This window comes from Oncorhynchus nerka, linkage group LG16 (genome assembly GCF_034236695.1).
Source record: "Oncorhynchus nerka isolate Pitt River linkage group LG16, Oner_Uvic_2.0, whole genome shotgun sequence".
In the NCBI taxonomy this organism is placed as follows: Eukaryota; Metazoa; Chordata; class Actinopteri; order Salmoniformes; family Salmonidae; genus Oncorhynchus; species Oncorhynchus nerka.
The window spans coordinates 9,602,303-9,609,263 of record NC_088411.1 but is presented as its reverse complement, the minus strand read 5'-3'; positions in this window follow the sequence as shown (position 1 = coordinate 9,609,263).

The following is a 6,961-nucleotide window of genomic DNA, read 5'->3' as shown; positions in this document are numbered from 1 at the left end:
CCTGGTCGCCCCTACTGTACACCCTCCTTCAGTGGCTTTGGTAATTTATCAAGAAATCTGGGTTTGAAGTTTCGTGACCAAATTGAATAAGATAATAATCTTCTCAAGTGATGCAGGTACAGTAAATTTGTAGGTAAAGCTCACTTTTCGATACAGAAATCAGGTTACCATGGTTTTGTTATGACACCCTAAAAGCCAGGTTTTCTATTTAGCAAATATTTATGTATGTCTATCGCACTTTGTCATTTAAAAGACTCCATAATGCAACCCATTATATAACCAAACATATTTACCTGCCTCCTCTTACATTTGGCATTTACAGATAAAATAATGAAAACCATCTGTGTGAATTAGAAAAGGTCAATTTGTGTGTGGCTCAGTCAGAGAGAGAGAGAGAAAGTGAGCGTGTGTGTGTCTGTACTGTTTGTATGTGGAAGAGAACTGGCAGGTTATGCAGTTAAAGCTCTGCAGGTGCTCCAGTTACATTGAGCTGTGCCCCAGATCAGGGACTTCTGTCCCCAGCCTACACCCTCCTCTTAGCTCAACCTCCCTCTAACCCTACATCTCAACATCCTCCATCTTCCATCTACCAAACAGCAGAGGGGTATACTACAAAACGGGATAGCCGTTGACACGAAGGTAGCCCACCTTTTAGCCAGGTAGCTTACCTTTTAGCCAGGTCAATTTCTATGGCAACGTTTCCTTCAGCTCTAACCTGAGACGTGAATTGAGGACCAATAAAATCTCTTGCAAAAATTCCATCAACATTCCCTTCATTTGAGGAAGACGACCGATGAAATATTTTATTAATTAAATGTTATTTTGTTTTAAAAATAGTCAATAAAATACCTATCAAACTCCACATTTAGTGTAGAAACTTCACAGATGGTTCAAGTTTTGCAGGACTATATACAAGTATTTGATCGATAGGAGTGGGAAAAAATGGTGCTTGTTTATTGATAAGCACACCAAAGTAAGACGGCACTTCTAATAGCCTATTAACCACTAAAGCCTGAATTTGCAGGATAAAGTATTTAATTTAGATTTTGTCAAAAAGTTAAATGTGGCACTAACTCGCCCATGGATTGCTGCTTCAACATTGTCTCAAAATGAAGACCTTGGCGTTCAACTCGTTGGACTATCCACGTGCTGGCTAGCTTAGGAAAATCCTGACTAGATCTAGTTCGTGTCCTAGTATACCGCTCTGCACACATCAGCACCATGATGTGAAAATCCAGAGATGTTGCCAAAACCAACCACAAAAGCGCATTTGTGTGTAGTTGTCTGTACTGTGTGTATGGGGGCCCTACAGGTGCTCCCATTATACTGAGCTGTGCCCCAGATCAGAGATTCCTGCCACCAATGTTCCCCCCAAAAATGTTGGGCATTGAGCAAATTTCAGATCTGCTGAGCGCAAACTTGAACATTGTGAAAGTTCTGTGCGACTTCCAGCACGTGTTTACTGTGAATACTGAGTCTGTACCCGCTTTAAGTTATAGTTTTCAGACAGTGGTCAAGTAGGATACTGTGGTTATTTGATCATTATATAGGCCTACCAGAGTGGCGAAAATGCATCCCATACCATAATGGAGAAAATGCATCCCATGACATTTTAACATGGAAACAGCTGTTCTATCATTCAGCCCACAGTAGCAGCCAATGTGTGGTGTTCAATGTACATGCAGGGCTTGACATTAACCTGTTTATCCACTTGTCCTTCAGACGAGGTGACTAAAAATGTTGTGTTGTTTGATGCAAGAAACCACTTTACAAAATTAAATGCACTCTTGTTCCCATAGCATTATTATAGAGAATCAAATAAATGATGATACCCTCTGTCTATTGGCTACTTAGCTTATTCAAGACCGTACATATTACTTTATTTATATGACGGTGACAAAAACAATAACCAATCCAAAAAACGTGCCGCTAAATGCTATAGTGCCAACAAACAAAGCCAACTTCCCACACAGAAAGGAGGGAACGGGCTACCTAAGTATGGTTCCCTGATTGAGAACCATACCTGGCCAAAATCATAGAAAAAGAAACATAGAAAGCCCACCCCAAATCACACCCTGATCAAACCAAAAAGAGACATGAAAAGGATCTATAAGGTCAGGGCGTGACAGACCGTCTCAAAATACAACATGGCCCTTTACCCGCCTCACTTTTCCAAGATGTCTAGAAATGTAAACGTTTTGTGCTCTTGTAGGAAGCAATCACTCCCCCATTGCCGACTACAAATGATCTCACTCATATTCCAAGATGGCATAGTTGTCAGACGTCCTTTGTCCTCGTCGTGTCCCGTGTATATATATATATTTACATATTTTCTTCGCATATCATTTTATATATATATATTTTTTTTCTTCTAAAAACTCAACTTCAAAACACTCTCCTGCAACCCTGACGGGCTGCAACCCTGACGGGCTCTCCTGCAATTATTCACCTCAAATCTGAAATCCACAACAGAAGCTAGCCAGAAGCTGGCTAACGTTAGTATTCAGCTAACCACGGTTGGCGGTCATCAGCTATCCTTTAGCTCGAAAAGCTATCGCCAGTTCTGTACAACGCGACTCAGACCAGAGCATACCGGACCTATTTTCTCTCCATATCCCCGGATTTCTACCGCAAGCTCTGGACATTTACACCTGGACCTTGCAGCTAGCTAGCTGCTATCCGAGTGACTATTGTCCCGGAGCAAACATAAATTATTCTGGAGCTAGCCAGCTGAAGAGTTCCATCAGCCACTCCTGGGCTACAATCACCTATCCGGACCCGTTTTACTGCCGATACAGAGCCCCAGCGGGCCTTCACGACTGGACAACCGACGTTATCTGCCGAAGGAAGTTATCCAACTAGCCCCTCCGTCGCGACGTAACCTGAACGCCCATCTGCGGCCCGCTAATCGTTAGCTGTCTTATCGGCTGCTATCTGAAAAGCAGGGTCACTATAACTATATCTATTTTGTCAATTGGATTGGTCCCCTCTACCACACGGAACCCCAATAATCTACCGACGGAAACGCATGAGGTGGCTAAAAACAAACCTCCATCCTCTGCCAGCTTGCTACCCATGACCCGGCTAGCTGTCTGAATCGCCGTGACCCCAACCAACCTCACTACTCACTGGACCCTTATGATCACTCAGCTAAGCATGCCTCTCCTTAATGTCAATATGCCTTGTCCATTGCTGTTCTGGTTAGTGATTATTGACTTATTTCACTGTAGAGACTCTAGCCCTGCTCATTATACCTTATCCAACCTTTCAGTTCCACCACCCACACATGCGATGACATCACCTGGTTTCAATTATGTTTCTAGAGACAATATCTCTCTCATCATCACTCAATGCCTAGGTTTACCTCCACTGTATTCACATTATACCTTGAAGCTATTTTATCGCCCCCAGAAATCTGCTCCTTTTACTCTCTGTTCCAGACGTCCTAGACGACCAATTCTCATAGCTTTTAGCCGTACCCTTATCCTACTCCTCCTCTGTTCCTCTGGTGATGTAGAGGTGAATCCAGGCCCTGCATTGCCCAGCTCCACTCCTATTCCCCAGGCGCTCTCTTTTGATGACTTCTGTAACCGTAATAGCTTTGGTTTCATGCATGTTAACATTAGAAGCCTCCTCCCTAAGTTTGTTTTATTCACTGCTTTAGCACACTCTGCCAACCCGGATGTCCTAGCCGTGTCTGAATCCTGGCTTAGGAAGACCACCAAAAACTCTGAAATCTCCATCCCTAACTACAACATTTTCAGACAAGATAGAACAACCAAAGGGGGCGATGTTGCAATGTACTGCAGAGATAGCCTGCAGAGTTCTGTCCTACTATCCAGGTCTGTACCCAAACAATCTGAACTTCGACTTAAAAATCCACCTCTCTAAAAAAAGTCTCTCACTGTTGCAGCCTGTTATAGACCACCCTCTGCCCCCAGCACACCATATGTGAACTGATTGCTCCCCATCTATCCTCAGAGCTCGTGCTGCTAGATGACCTAAACTGGGACATGCTTAACACCCCCAGCCATCCTTCAATCTAAGCTTGATGCCCTCAATCTCACACAAATTATCAATGAACCTACCAGGTACCACCCCAAAGCCGTAAACACGGGCACCCTCATAGATATCATCCTAACCAACTTGCCATCTAAATACACCTCTGCTGTTTTCAACCAAGATCTCAGCGATCACTGCCTCATTGCCTGCATCCGTAATGGGTCAGCGGTCAAACGACCTCCACTCATCACTGTCAAATGCTCCCTGAAACACTTCAGCGAGCAGGCCTTTCTAATCGACCTGGCCCGGGTATCCTGGAAGGATATTGACCTCATCCCGTCAGTAGAGGATGCCTGGTTATTTTTTTTAAATGCCTTCCTCACCATCTTAAATAAGCATGCCCCATTCAAGAAATTTAGAACCAGGAACTGTTCAGTAATCAATGTTCATAAATTTCAATAATTTTTATCTGTCTGATACCCACAGGCAGTTAGAAAAGCCAAGGCTCTTTCAAGCAGAAATTTGCTTCCTGCAACACAAACTCAAGAAAGTTCTGGGACACTGTAAAGTCCATGGAGAATAAGAACACATCCTCCCAGCTGCCAACTGCACTGAGGATAGGAAACTCTGTCACCCCTCGACCATAATTGAGAATTTCAATAAGCATTTTTCTACGGCTGGCCATGCTTTCCACCTGGCTACCCCTACCCTGGTCAACAGCACTGCCCCCCCCCCCCCCACAGCAACTCGCCCAAGCCTTCCCCATTTCTTCTTCTCCCAAGTCCAGTCAGCTGAAGTTCTGAAAGAGCTGCAAAATCTGGACCCCTACAAATCAGCCGGGCTAGACAATCTGGACCCTTTCTTTCTAAAACTATCTCCCAAAGTTGTTGCAACCCCTATTACTAGCCTGTTCAACCTCTCTTTCATGTCATCTGAGATTCCCAAAGATTGGAAATCAGCTGCGGTCATCCCCCTCTTCAAAGGGGGGGACACTCTTGACCCAAACTGCTACAGACCTATACCAATCCTACCCTGCCTTTCTAAGGTCTTCGAAAGCCAGGTCAACAAACCGACCATTTCGAATCCCACCATACCTTCTCCGCTATGCAATCTGGTTTCAGAGCTGGTCATGGGTGCACCTCAGCCACGCTCAAGGTCCTAAATGATATCTTAACCGCCATCGATAAGAAACATTACTGTGCAGCCGTATTCAAATCAAATCAAATCAAATTTATTTATATAGCCCTTCGTACATCAGCTGATATCTCAAGTGCTGTACAGAAACCCAGCCTAAAACCCCAAACAGCAAACAATGCAGGTGTAAAAGCACGGTGGCTAGGAAAAACTCCCTAGAAAGGCCAAAACCTAGGAAGAAACCTAGAGAGGAACCAGGCTATGTGGGGTGGCCAGTCCTCTTCTGGCTGTGCCGGGTAGAGATTATAACAGAACATGACCAAGATGTTCAAATGTTCATAAATGACCAGCATGGTCGAATAATAATAAGGCAGAACAGTTGAAACTGGAGCAGCAGCACAGTCAGGTGGACTGGGGACAGCAAGGAGTCATCATGTCAGGTAGTCCTGGGGCACGGTCCTAGGGCTCAGGTCCTCCGAGAGAGAGAAAGAAAGAGAGAATTAGAGAGAGCATATGTGGGGTGGCCAGTCCTCTTCTGGCTGTGCCGGGTGGAGATTATAACAGAACGTGGCCAAGATGTTCAAATGTTCATAAATGACCAGCATGGTTGAATAATAGTAAGGCAGAACAGTTGAAACTGGAGCAGCAGCATGGCCAGGTGGACTGGGGACAGCAAGGAGTCATCACTGGGGACAGCAAGGAGTCATCATGTCAGGTAGTCCTGGGGCATGGTCCTAGGGCTCAGGTCCTCCGAGAGAGAGAAAGAAAGAGAGAAGGAGAGAATTAGAGAACGCACACTTAGATTCACACAGGACACCGAATAGGACAGGAGAAGTACTCCAGATATAACAAACTGACCCTAGCCCCCGACACATAAACTACTGCAGCATAAATACTGGAGGCTGAGACAGGAGGGGTCAGGAGACACTGTGGCCCCATCCGAGGACACCCCGGACAGGGCCAAACAGGAAGGATATAACCCCACCCACTTTGCCAAAGCACAGCCCCCACACCACTAGAGGGATATCTTCAACCACCAACTTACCATCCTGAGACAAGGCCGAGTATAGCCCACAAAGATCTCCGCCACGGCACAACCCAAGGGGGGGCGCCAACCCAGACAGGCTGACCACAACAGTGAATCAACCCACCCAGGTGACGCACCCCCAGGGACGGCATGAGAGAGCCCCAGTAAGCCAGTGACTCAGCCCCGTAACAGGGTTAGAGGCAGAGAATCCCAGTGGAAAGAGGGCAACCGGCCAGGCAGAGACAGCAAGGGCGGTTCGTTGCTCCAGAGCCTTTCCGTTCACCTTCCCACTCCTGGGCCAGACTACACTCAATCATATGACCCACTGAAGAGATGAGTCTTCAGTAAAGACTTAAAGGTTGAGACCGAGTTTGCGTCTCTGACATGGGTAGGCAGACCGTTCCATAAAAATGGAGCTCTGTAGGAGAAAGCCCTGCCTCCAGCTGTTTGCTTAGAAATTCTAGGGACAATTAGGAGGCCTGCGTCTTGTGACCGTAGCGTACGTGTAGGTATGTACGGCAGGACCAAATCAGAGAGATAGGTAGGAGCAAGCCCATGTAATGCTTTGTAGGTTAGCAGTAAAACCTTGAAATCAGCCCTTGCTTTGACAGGAAGCCAGTGTAGAGAGGCTAGCACTGGAGTAATATGATCAAATTTTTGGTTCTAGTCAGGATTCTAGCAGCCGTATTTAGCACTAACTGAAGTTTATTTAGTGCTTTATCCGGGTAGCCGGAAAATAGAGCATTGCAGTAGTCTAACCTAGAAGTGACAAAAGCATGGATTAATTTTTCTGCATCA